Here is a 14011-nt window from a genome sequence, read left to right on the forward strand (position 1 = left end):
AGCATGACTTTTACTTGGGCAGGGAGAAAGGTGAAAAACACAGTTTCCTTTGCTGAAACATGCACAGGCTAAGATGCCCTCCTTACACATGACTCCCACAATATGGATGTAAAGGGAGTAGAGCTCCATGCATTTAGCCTTAGCCCCACCCCAAGGTCTCACAGCTCCTCCCACCCCCTTGTGTGTTGAGGGATAGTTTGTGAAGTGGGCAACCCTTTTCATTCAGCTTTCTCAATAGAGTGGGGAGCTACATGGTTATAAAATTCTTCCTTCTTTCTCTCTCCTGCTGCTGAGACATCTTTTAAAGCCACAGGGAGCTGTCCAGAGTTCTGGCCTGCCTGGAGTTACCATCAAAATAACTGCAAAATAAACGGCCTCGGCCCAGTATACCTGAAGGAGCATCTCCACCCCTGTTGTTCTGCCTGGACACTGAGGTCCAGCTCCAAGGGCCTTCTGGCAGTTCCCTCACTGTGAAAAGTAAGGTTACAGGGAACCAGGCAGAGGGCCTTCTTGGTAGTGGCACCCACCCTATGGAACACCCTCCCATCAGATGTCAAGGAAATAAACAACTATCTGACTTTTAGAAGATATCTGAAGGCAGCTCTGTTTAGGGAAGTTTTTAATGTCTGAAGTTTTATTCTGGTTTTAATGTTCTGTTGAAAGCCTCTCAGAGTGGCTGAGGAAACCCAGCCAGATGGGCAGGGTAGAAATAATAAATTATTATTATTAAGAAGAGAAGAAGAAGAGTTTGAATTTGATAACCTGCTTTATCGCTACCTGAAGGAGTCTCAAAGCGGCTAACATTCTCCTTTCCCTTCCTCCCCCACAACAAACACTCTGTGAGGTGAGTGAGGCTGAGAGACTTCAAAGAATTGTGAGTAGCCTAAGGTCACCCAGCAGCTGCATGTGGAGGAGCAGGGAATCGAACCCGGTTCACCAGATTACAAGTCCACTGCTCTTAACCACTACACCACACTGGTGTAGTATTATTATAATGCACAGCTTGACTTTGGAGGAACCATCTGACTTCAGGGACAGGACTAAATGTGTGGCTCTACAGCTCCTTTGTACCTGTATTTGTTTCTTCATGCAACTGCATATAAAGAGAACTATGGATGTGGCATATTCTCATTTCACTAACCAATACACCAATTGGGCCATGGGTTATGATGATGTGATGTTGTAATAGGGACAGCAAATTGAAACAGTTGAGAGGGAATGCTGCACCTGCTTTCAAAGGGCAACAGGTACCCCAGAGGCACCTACCAATTGCACAAGCTTGCCATATGTACTAGTGAATCAAGTGCTTTCACGTCTTACTGGTCAGTTAGCTCTAACTGGCAAAGCCGCAGCTGAAACCCCTTGCCCTTGTTTCATTTGAAGTTCGGAATCAGAAGCTTTTCAAAAGAGTACTTCCTTGTTGACATAACCTTTCTGTGACAAAATATGCCTCCAGATTTCCTGTATTTTGTGGAAGGATTGAAGTACATACCAGAACTTTAAGTTTGCACATTTAAAGTGAATTAGAGGATGCTGTCACCCTAACACAACAGATCCATTTTAAAAACAAATACTTTTGTGGTTGAAAGTGATGGAGAAATGCATTGAAAAGTGTAGGATGAATGAATGATTAATTGGATGATACCCTGGAAGGATGAATGTTCATTGTCATATAAGTGTCCTGCAAAGAAATGAGAATGAGTGCTCCAAAAAGACTGATGTGCAAGCAAATCAGTATGAATCTTGAATAAATCGGTCATCTGGAGGGGCCCTAATTGTTCCACATGAGATACTTGCTTTCACTTCCCCTTTGATTCTGAAGGCCTAGTAAACCTCCCTCCTCCCCAGTTCCTCATTATAAAATGAAGTATCAGATTTATTGTCCCACTGCAATGAATTAAAAGTTTAGGGAGTGGGTGCTGAATTTCAACGGGTCTCCTTAGGAAGGGGAAGAGAGACTTGTGAAGCTTCTTCAAATAAAAAGGTACATCCTATGACATTTGGAAAGCAAGTCTCCTTTTGAATGCAGATGTATAAGTCTAATAAGAAAGCTTCTGATGCAAGATGACTATTGATTATTTAATGGTTTGATAAATACCACAGATAGGCAGAGTAATTACTCATTTATGCTGGTTTCTCAGCCTGTGCATGTAAGAGATAAGGAAAGTGCCTCAGCAAGATTCATTTCTCTGCAACTAGTTGTTCGCTCTGACAGTGACTACTTGCATATTGTGGCTCCATGCCTCTTAGAGGTGCTGGGTGTCAGTATTTTCACTTCCAGTAGCACCATAGAGACCAACTAAGTTTGTTATTGGTATGAGCTTTCACGTGCATGCACATACCAATAACAAATTGGTTGGTCTCTAAGGTGCTACTAGAAGGATTTTTTTTATTTTGTTTCAACTATGGCAGACCAACACGGCTACCCACCTGTAACTAGTATTTTCACTGCTACTATTGCAGAGGGTCACATGATTGAATGTTTCCACTTCTTCTCACTCTGCGTATAAGCGGAAGTTAGGCTGACGAATGTCCGCTCTTTGTTCTCTCTCTCCGGACAGAGAAGATTTGTGAGAAGGAGCTCACACTGCATGCCATGTTGCTTTTGTTTTCTTTGCTGTAAATAATAAATGTTTGGTGCCACAATTCCTGCACAATCTTGCTTCTGCTGACTCTGTTGGTGTCTCATAGCATGCACATGTCTTTCGGACGTGTGTCGATGTTTACTACAGGACTCTGGCAAGTGGGTCATCCTGTTACTGGATGTTTGTCTCACACATCTCCAGCAAATTAGTGAAGATGTAGAAAAAAGGGGTCTAATTTATGCTGGAAGTGCCACGAGGGGGAGGGAACCCTGATCCATATGTGGTGGCCGTGTAAATATGCTAGAGAGTATTGGGAAATGATCCACACAGAATTAAAAAAAATATTCCAAAATTCACATTTCCCAAAAGACCAGAAGCCTTTCTATTAGGGATAATAAATGATGACATTCCAAAAAAAGCAATATATTTCTGTATGTAACCACTGCAGCTAGAATAGTATATGCAAAAACAAAAATCAAAAAAGGGAAGGAAGAAGAGATACCCATGAAGGAAATTTGGCAGAACAAATTGAGAGAATGCATAGAATTAGTAACCATGACCGTGAAGCTAAGGAATAAGGATGAGTTAAAGATAAGAGAACAGTGGAGGTGTTTTGGAGATTATCTTAGAGGGTATAATATACAATTGAACCTACAAGTAGGAGTTAACATATGAGCAGCAGATAACAACAAAAAAGGAAGACTTGACATGATAATGGGTGAAATATCAGGATATGCAGCAGATCAAGATTTCCCTAGAATGCCACAGAGAGATCGACTGGAAAGTCTTAGGAAATGAGATAAGCGATGGATACTGTACAATGCGTGTATAAAGGCTGTTAAAAGTGCATAAATAAAAGTTTTTAAAAAAGGAATGAAGGATCTGTTTTGGGGAAAGTGATTGCCTGTGACTTACTGCCAATGGCTTGACGTATCAATAAATTAAGTGACATATTTAAAATAATAATAATTTGGCTCATACATCTAAAGAGAAAATCTCACATATCACAGCACCTCCTGTGAAGCCTTTTCCTTGGCCAGCTCATCTGCTAGCCTTTGTTATATGCTGCCCTAACTCTACCCCCACAAAAGAAATCAAGAAACTGTAAAACATCATTTGGGTCGTAGTTCTTCCCATTAGACTTAATTAGGTTGAATCTGGCCTCTGGGTCTGTGTAAATTGAAGACCAATTGCCCTTCCCCCAACTGCCTCCAATAAAGGAATATTTAACCATGTGAACCCCTGTCTGCAATATGATATGGTAAGAGCCCCAAGCACCTCTGTGACAGTAACAACTGAGTCTTGGCATATTTAGTTCAAAATATTTTTTTTACTATTGTCTTGAGCCACCAGTTGCAGCCCAGGGCTGTGGGATCATTTGCAAAACAGTGATAAATCTTCCAACTCCTTCTCCCTCTCTCTTTTTATTTTCTATAACACAATTTCCTATCAATAAACCCAATTTATGATGTTGTAGTGATGATCGTGGAGGAGCAAGGCTTTCTGCAAGTTTGAGACTACTCCAGTTGTTAGACTCAAGGGAGATCCTTTATTATCTTTTGCAGAAGACAAAAAAGAATGGAACACTAATTTGCAAACAATCTGTCATGGTAATACAAGTTAAATTAAGACAGTAAAATTCAGATGAGTGGGCTACCACCCAATGGGTGAACTGTGGAGCTCATAAATGCCTTGCATCTAAAGCTCCTGCATCGTCAAACAAAAGTTGAAATTGAAAGTGTTTTACAAGGACAGCATCCTGAGCCCAGTAGGGTAGTTTGGGATGGCAAAAAGAAATATGTGGCAAATACCCATTAAAAGAATGATTTGTTCACTTAGAAGTAGGTGGTCTGTTGGCTCTGCAGGAAACCTAAGGAATTTTACATACTGGCAGCTGGTGTACAATCTTGTACGAATTATTCTTAAGGAAGGGGATTATTAACTTGGAGATAAAAAGTAATAAGGAATGTGAGAGCCTTGACTAAGCTGAGAGTAGAAAGAGAGGCAATGATAGACCAAAATCCTGTGGAAAAAAGCAGTGTGCTGGGAAGCCATGTGCATCAGGAAATATGTGGGGCTTGTTTAGCTTTTTTTGGCAGTGTTCTTGAGCATTGGGGAGGTGGAGGTGGAGTTATTGGCAAAAACCATGCTGCTGACATGGGTTGCCAGGCATTCTTCCAACTGCAGTATTCCAGGTAAGTCCAGGAATTCTGGATGCATGGCAACCCTAGTCAGAATGGGTGCACATATGTTGATTTGTACAGTTCAGCCACAGTGTACACTCATCCTTACCTTGCTTTTTGGCAGCAATCAGTTGCATTACAGATTTCCTAATTGGGAATGGTTGATCAGGAACTTGGCAATTGCAGTAAGGAATGATCAGGCTCCCTACTATTCCTTTGCAGCCAGGTTTTTATCGGCTCTACACTTGGCAACACATATAATGCCAAATGTGAGACAGGTAAGTGTGGTTTGTGGGAAATGGCCTTATAGGCCAAATTAGGACGCTGGCCATACCTGCATTCAAAGAAGGGGCTTGTGATGTTCACAATAGCATCATTCCTTTTGCCCATGCTTCCTAGAAGGGCTTCAGCTCCAGAGCTACTCAGTGAATCATGGTTGGATAGCGCCAAGTGAGCTAGGTGCTCCATCGACCACTGAGACCAGACTGAGCCTTTGTAAGCCTACACCTGCAGACTACCTCTTTCAGGCTCTGCCTCCTTGTGGATTCTTAAAGGACCAATCCTCTGGCCTGAAGAAGGACGCTCCTCCTCAGTTCTGTAGACCCCTTCCTGGTGCACTCTGTGTGCTACTAGACAATGAGGTCCTGTGGGAGGCATTTGGCTCCTCAGGCCCAGGGGAAGTTGTCCACGAGGGTCCAGGTTCTTCTGGTGGCTCATGTCCATCAGCTTCAGGCTCAGTGGTCTCCTGATCTCTAGCAGCAGACTTGGGTCCTGCTCCTGGTCTGGTTCCTTAGCTGAGACTCTGCAGCCTCTGAGTCTCTACTGCTTCTGGACTCTTGGGACCATGACAGGAGCTGGTGTAGAGGAGCTCACACTGTTATGAGCAGTATGTTTCTTTTCAAGGTTTTTTTAAAAAATGAAGCAACCCACAGCCACCTCATGTGTTCAAGTTAAGTGGCTCACCCTTCTCCTCTCTGAGGGAGAACAGCCGGGGGGGGGGCTGGAAAATACCTGGTCTATGAGGTACATTACAGAATGAAATGAGTGAGGAAGGGAGAACAGAAAGCTAATAAAATCCCATGAAAAATAAAGTGGAGAGAATTTACATATGGGCTATGTGATAAATACCAAAACTCATGACTCAGTATAACTAACATCTGGATGCTCCTTTCAAGAATTTGAGAAATGATAGGCTATTATGATGCTTTTATGAGCATCTTTTTTTCAATTTTGCAAGCACCAGTCCCAATGAATGTGGGGAATGAGGTGTTCCTGCTTGTGAGTAGATCGTAAGTGAGAGGTATGTGGTCATTAACACTGATCCCAGAGGTTGCCATGAAACCAGGGAATGATATAAATTGTTTTCTCTTTGTTCTTAATCTTTGCAGTAAAAAAAAAAAAGTTGTTTTATTAAATTGGAAGGTAGGCAGACTTCTCTTCACTGGGGAGTTTTCTATCTCATTGTCTGATTCTCAATTTTTTTCTTTTGCTTTACTGCTATTAAAGGGAGTGGTTCAAATTAATTGAGAAAACTGAACTTTGGGAATCTGTTTAGAGGCTCTGCAATACAGTCTCAGAGGCCATGTTTTCATTTTTAATATAATCAGAATTCCGAATTTCTGTAGTCGTGGAGCTTGTAAGAAGCTTGGTATAAATGTAAAAAAATATGAACAAGTAATGGGTTGGATCCAGATTGGCAGTGCAATTCAAATTTTCTATATGCTGGCCTGGTGGAAGATTGGGTGCAGACACCCCCTGCAGCTCTCACAATCTCCACTGGCTTCTGCGCATAGAGTGACATCCGCATTACTCTGCTGATGTGGAGCAGGCAGAAGTGTTGCTGGTGAGATCCCTGCCAGCAGGAACCTCTTCTTGTGCTGTTTACACATAATAGCACAGAAACTATAACTATAGCCATGGGAAAATTAAACAGCATCCAGCAAAACAACAACAACCCATTCAGAAATGCTTTAACTGAGTTGATATTCTTAGCAAAATTCTAGATACTTCTCAATTGTCTCATATTTTCAGTATTATGCACCACCAACTGTGTATGTTGCAGAAGGCAGCCCTGTGGCCATTTATATATTATTTTTTTTATTCAGAGGATGAGTTTCTTGCAGTACCTCTGTCTCCCTAGCCTTGCAGAAGTCAAAGACTGCAAAACCAGGTGGGGACTCAACAGCGGAGGTAATTTTTTTAATTGACCTATTTCATAAAATGTATATACTGTTTCCTTGTAGAAGAAACATCAAAGAGGCAGAACAGAGCCAGAATGGCTCTCACCTCTCAGTTTCCCATGTCTTTGTCTACTTCTCTTCTGAAGCCATCCAAGTTGGTGGCCATCCCAACATCTTGTGGAAGAGAAGGTTGGGCAGCTCAGCCAGCATGCAACTTTATCTTCAGTGCTACCCATATAATCCACCTCCCAGCTGGAATACAATGTTGAGCTCTGTGAATAGCTCTACCTACCGTATTTTCCCTTGTTGACCCTTGCAGGGATGGATTGTCTTGCATTGCATCCAACAGCCAAGCTCTGTTTCCATTCCAACAACTTAGCAGCTCAAGTACCGGTATACTGAAAAACAAAATAAAACACCACAACAAAAGAAGGTGCCAGGAAAAAGTAGCATTTGTGGCCGTGACTGTACAAAGTTATCAAATGCAATTCAATTTTTCAGTGATTATGGCAAATATCTCCCACCCAATTTCCCCCTCCTTCTATGAAGCTGATCATAGCACCGTGTGAAATATTTATGCTGAATTCATTTAGAAGGCTGCCATGTTCAGCCACAGAGCTGTTCAAAAAGCATTTGGATCCTGCAGCAGGGATAGCATCATGCAGTAAGAGGCATTGCTCTAGTTTCTCTCCCACCAACTCTGTCTGCTCCATGCGGTGATAAACCTGCCATTCAGAAAAAACGGTGGAAAACATTGCTTAATGAGACAACATCCTATGTATGCAAATTGCTAATCTCTTTTCAAAGTGGCATGCAGAACCTTTTACAGCCCAAGGAAAACCTTCCAAGAACTACATGCCACTGGGGGCAGAGCAACATGTATAATACCTTTTTGCATTGGTTAAAAGGTAAAAGTAAAGGACCCCTGACAGTTAAGTCCAGTCACAGACAACTCTGGGGTTGTGGCGCTCATCTCGCTTTACAGGCCGAGGGAGCCGGCGTTTGTCCGCAGACAGTTTTTTCAGGTCATGTGGCCAGCATGACTCAGCTGTTTCTGGTGAAACCAGAACAGTGCATGGAAACGCCATTTACCTTCCCACTGTAGCGGTACCTATTTATCTACTTGCACTGGCATGCTTTCGAACTGCTAGGTTGGCAGGAGCTGGGACCGAGTAACGGGAGCTCACCCCATCGCGGGGTTTCAAACCACCGACCTTCTGATCGGCAAGCCCAAGAGGCTCAGTGGTTTAGACCACAGCGCCACCCACATCCCTTTTTTTCTGCATCGGTTACATTCAGCTAAAGGTTTCTCTAAGCACAACCTACACAAATCTGAAGTGGAGTCCCTAAGGCAGTTGGCTGGCGCCTTCTATGCCTCCTTCTGGCAACTCTTGCAGCCAAGCTGGTGCCAATTGTTTTGCTTTCCTTTCCTTTGGACCACATCAGAGAAGCTGAGAGGGGGGTCTTGTTGTCTGAGCAGCTCGGGACCTACAGACACATTGCCCAGGCTTGTGCCAGTAGTGGACCTTGGGGTCTGTGTGACACCAGAATTCAGCGCCCCCTGCCACTTGTCTTCCTTTTTAATCTCGTAGTTGCAGAGCTCTCTGTGGCGCCCCCCAGGCTCCACACCCAGTGTGACCAAACCAATCACGCTCCTCTCAATCTGCCTCTGTTTGTGCCCCCTTTTCTTCTCCTGATTTCTCCCCCCTCTGGTGTTGCCACTGGTTCAGGTTCCACCTGTCATTGGCTCTCGCTCCACCCACTGTTGTCTTCCCTGCCTTCTGCCCCAAGAAGACACCAGCCATTATTCCTAAACATGGCGAGAGCATTGGTTACATCACTTCCTCTAACATTTCTCACCCAGGGGATTGTGAGGGAGAAAACACCATTTTCTGCTGCTCTCTGAAGTCCTTAGAGGAAGCATGGGATGCCAATGAGATAAATCAATAAATCCACTGGGAACAATATAAGCATTCCTGGAATTTGCCACCACTCTCCACTCCAAGAAATACTGCAGCCTTTTTCTTCTTCTTTTCCTTTGGATGCTGCCCAGGCTGCTTCAATGATAAATATGCCACGCTACTGATTTTAATAATTAAAAAGGCACTTTATAAAAATGGTCCTCTCAGCCTCTGCTGTAGGGCAGACGACGGCATCTGTTATAGCCTCTCCTGATCCTAAAGCTGGAATGTGGAGGTTTTGTTTTTATATTGGAAACAAACAGATGTCTCTCAAACAGCCTTCTTGTTCAAGTTAGTTATTTTCTCTTTTAAGATGTGGCATCTGGATCATTTTAGATGCATCCCTTTTTATTTAAGAAGTGTTGTGAAGGCAAGAATGATGAGGGAAAGGTTGGTCTGAGGGAACAGCTTCCCCCCCACCCCCCACCCCTGCCAACACACTTTGGCACACAAGGCAAAATGCCCTGCCATTGTGACAAGATTGGTGAGAGAGGGGAGTGGTGAGGCTCTGCAAGGAAAAGCCCTTCAAACATATATAAAAACACTACAGAACATTAAACATTTTTTTAAAACTTCCCTATACAGTCATACCTCGGGTTACAGATGCTTCAGGTTGTGTTTTTTCAGGTTACGGACCGCCAAAACCCGGAAGTACCGGAATGGGTTACTTCCGGGTTTCAGCAGTCACGCATGCGCAGAAGCACTAAATTGCGCTTTGCGCATGTGCAGAAGTGCCAAATCACAACCCGCACGTGCGCCGCTGCGGGTTGCGAACGCTGTGGGTTGCGAGCATGCATCCTGCATGGATCACGTTCACAACCCACGCGTCCCCTGTACAAGGATATCTTCTAAAGGTTGTATAGTTACTTATCTCCTTGGCTCGGGGGGTTGCATAACTCCATACCCTCCCAGATTTCTCTGATGAAAACAGGGATGTCCTAAGGAAAAGCAGAACATTCCAGGATCAAATCAGAAACTGGCACAGCTTTGGTAAATCTGGGACTGTCCCTGGAAAATAAGGACACTTGGAGTGTCTCGATTCTGTGTTCACAAGAAGAAAGACAAATTCATGGAAAATAAGGGCATCAATAGTAAAAATAGCTTGTGGTCACAATGGCTATATTCTGTCTCCACTGTCGAAGGCAGCATGTCTATTAATACCAACTGCTGGGAATCTCAAATGGGGAGAGCTGCTGTTGTGCTCAAGTCTGACTTGTAGGACACTGTGAGAACAGGAAGTTGGACTAGATGCAACTGAGTTCTTCTTTGGCCAGATGCAACTGGTTTCTTCTTATGTTCTTAGGATGTTGTCACACCTATCTGTCCCTGAGAGCCACATGTTTCGGGGCACACCTGCACAGGGATGCCTATGTGTGTGCAGCTATATGTATGCAGGCACTTCATGGAATTAGGAGCCCTGATTGCAGACAGTTAGGAACGCAGAAAGCTGCCTTTCATTGTGTCAGGCCATTGATCCATCTAGTTCAGCCTTTTCTACACTGACTGGCAGCAGCCATGATGTCTTGTTAGCTGCTGAGTCCTGACAATGCAATTAGTCTGTATAGTAGAAAATTCAAGGGAGAATGGTAAGAAAAATGCATGACAGGCAGAGCTGTTGTCAACAAACCAAGGCAAGAGAGGCCTCTAAAATTGCAAAAGAATTGGGAGATGTGTCTGTATTTCAAATTATGCCTCCTGCCTCCTAGCCCAATTGGGCAAGTGCTGAAATGCAGTCTTTTGCTTATGTTTCTCTCTGTCTGCATCATTTTGCAAGAGGGTTCCCTGTTGTGGGAGTATAATGAAGTTAATAATAACCTTCCCAACACTAGCAGATGAGATATCAGGTTATACATACACATATGCACCATTGTCTGTCACTGTGGAACAGGAGACTCTAAAATAAAAGATTCTTCTCCTCCAGCACTGGGGGGGGGGGGGGAGAGATATGATTCTATAAAACAGGGATGGCTTGGGAGCCAAATGTGGCCCTCTAAGCACCTCCATCTGGCCCTTGGGACTCTTCCCCAGCAAATGTCCCTCACTAGCCCTGCTGCGTGTGTTTCTGCTTCCTTGGAATGTATCATACCTCTTTCTTCCCTAGATGAGGATAGAGAGGGGTTGCCTACTGTACAAAGGCAACTATTATTATTATTATTATTATTATTATTATTATTATTATTATTAATTCCTCCAAGGACCTCAAGGTGGCATGCATGGTAGTCCCTCTCCTCATTAATCCCCACAACAACCTTGTGAGGTAGATTAGGCTGAGAGACAGTGACTGGTCCAAGGTCACCCAATGAGCTTCATGGCTGAGTGGGGCTTTGAACCGGGGTCTCCCGGTCCTAGTCCAACACTCTAACCACTGCACCACACAGCCACTTTGCATTTATTGCTGTGCCCGACCCTGGCATGCAGCCCTTGTAAGATGTAGCCCTTGGCTGAAAAAAGGTTTCCCAATCCCTTTTTCTTTTTGATTTTTTAATAAAAAGAATAATAGTTCTGCTGCCACGCCACAGAATAAGGATGGTTTATTATTTATTAATTTAATTGCTAGTTTACAAATTTTTGTTTACAAATTTTTAGAGTAAAACAAAAACAAAAAACATTGGCAATTCATTCATTGTGCATTTCTCCTACTATTTTTAAAATGTAATTTTGCCTAATATACATACGTTTATAAGCCATTTTACCTAATATGATGCATGTTAGTATTTCATTTTCACTAATATATCCAATTTTATTAACTTGTTCCCCAGTTTTATATGCACACTTTTTTGCACATTATTTGTATGGAAAACTGCATTGCAAAATTCAAAGAAGTAAGAATTTTGAAGAACAGCTTTGCTTCAGTTTCTGTATTGTTTCAGGAAGTGTGCACTACATAGGTTTGCATTCACTGTCTGCCGTTAGCACTGGGTTCCTGTTTGGACCTTGCATGTAGCTGTGATAATCTCTGTGAAATACAGAACAAGAAGAGAAGAGTTTGGATTTGATATCCCACTTTATCACTACCCGAAGGAGTCTCAAAGTGGCTAACAGTCTCCTTTCCCTTCCTCCCCCACAACAAACACTCTGTGAGGTGAGCGAACCCGGTTCACCAGATTATGAGTCTACCGCTCTTAACCACTACACCACACTGGCTCAGAACTGGGAGCAGACTTGCTACCAAAGTTTGCCTAGAGCAACAAATGTTTTAGGGGGATGTAAAAGTTTTTGCAATGACCGCTCCCCACTTAAAACGGGGGTGCGCCTTTTGCGTGGACGCGTGCAGCCCTGGATCTGGAGTGGCCCCATCAGCATAGGCTTTGCCTTCCCTCAGGTGGGATACCTGGAGGTCCCCGCCTACCCCAGTGAGTTGTCCAATCCCACCTGGGGGAAGCGTTGCCAGGGAAACCAGGCCAGGTAAGGGGAGGGATTACCTGCCCACACAATAGAGGGTGGATCTTAATTGGTAATCCTCACTTGGCTCCAGAGCTTCTCCCACCCTACCCACCCTCAGTTAATGTCTTCTTTTGCAGGTTAACTTTTCTTCATAGGTTTTGCAGGTTAACCTGTCTCCACAGGTATGCGGGCGCTGCTACGATAAGGTCGCTGTTAAAGGGCCGGAAAGGAATTTCCCTGCATTGGCAGGTTTCGCCTTTCCCGTAGCAAAACGTCACAACTTTGGCGGTATCAGGCCTTGGGCGGAATCCTTTAGTCCATCTTCCTCTTTGCGGCGGCGATACCAGGGTTCCCCGTTAAAGGGGTTTTTGAAGGGAGGCTTTGGCCGTACGCCGAAAGGTCGTCATTGCTCTCCCCTGCGGCGGCGTAATGGGGGCGGCTATCTCTGCTTGAACATATGTTCTCCAGAGCCGGCCCATCCCCCCCCACACACTGGATAACCCTGATGCTCCCTAGGTCCCCGGCTGGGGACTAGGGAGGGAGAACGCCCAATGCCTGAGCCAAGGTCTACCCACATTTGAAATTTAATAAAGTTGTGGCCATTTTAATCCCATAGCACGTTGTCTAGAGTCGTTATTCCACATGACGGGGGGGACCACTTGGGATCTGGGGACTCCGCCTGTCCGCGCAATAGGGGAAACACCTGTGGATTTTCAAATGAGAGAGAGAGAGAGAGAGAGAGAGAGAGAGAGAAATTTGCTTGAAATATTCTGCCTTCCTCATTGTTATACTACCACCTTCTCCCATGATCTCAATTAGTCAAGGTGCATGACAGACAGACCTTGGAGCTCCCTCCTTGGGACCCAACAATCAGTGGGAACATGTGAGTAGATCAGCCAACCAGAGGGGGGGAGGGGTAGAATTTAAGTTAGGTGCTCACAGTTAGCAGTCAGATAGGGACAAGGACTGTCTGAGAGAGTGGAAGCATGGATTGTCTGTGGATTAGGTAGGTAAAATAGGGATTTTCTGTCTGGGTGGGCAGAAGGGGTATTTGGTTATCTGACCATACTTGGGTAGGATTTATCTGTTAGAAGGAACAGTTCATTTAGTGGCTCTCAGTTAGAGTTAGGAACAATCTATGCCCAGACAAGGGTTTAACCACCTAAGGGAAAGGCTACTAGCACTGTAGAAAGGGCTGGAAGGTTTCTAGGGATAATATAAGCCAATAGCCATCCTAGAAAGAATTTCACTGCTCAGTGACAGATTGAAAGTGTTAAGACAGTTATTAAACATCTCTGTTAAAAGTGAATATTTAAAATAAAATATTGTGCCTTGCAAAAGTAACCAATAAGCTACGTCTATGAGTGTAAACAAAGTTCCTGTTTTTTATTAAAAGTGCCTCATCCTTACAGTGGTACCTCGGGTTACAGATGCTTCAGGTTACAGACGCTTCAGGTTACAGACTCCGCTAATGCAGAAATAGTACCTCGGGTTAAGTACTTTGCTTCAGGATGAGAACAGAAATCGCACGGCAGCAGCAGGAGGCCCCATTAGCTAAAGTGGTGCCTCAGGTTAAGAACAGTTTCAGGTTAAGAACGGACCTCCAGAATGAATTAAATTCTTAACCCCAAGGTACCACTGTATTTAGTTCTGCTGGGTGAGGGTTGAGTGCTTGCAGAATCCCCTTCAACCTATTTGTTATCTTGTGAGTTATCTGC

This window comes from Podarcis erhardii (genome assembly GCF_964252035.2).
Source record: "Podarcis erhardii genome assembly, chromosome: 7".
NCBI lineage: Eukaryota > Metazoa > Chordata > Lepidosauria > Squamata > Lacertidae > Podarcis > Podarcis erhardii.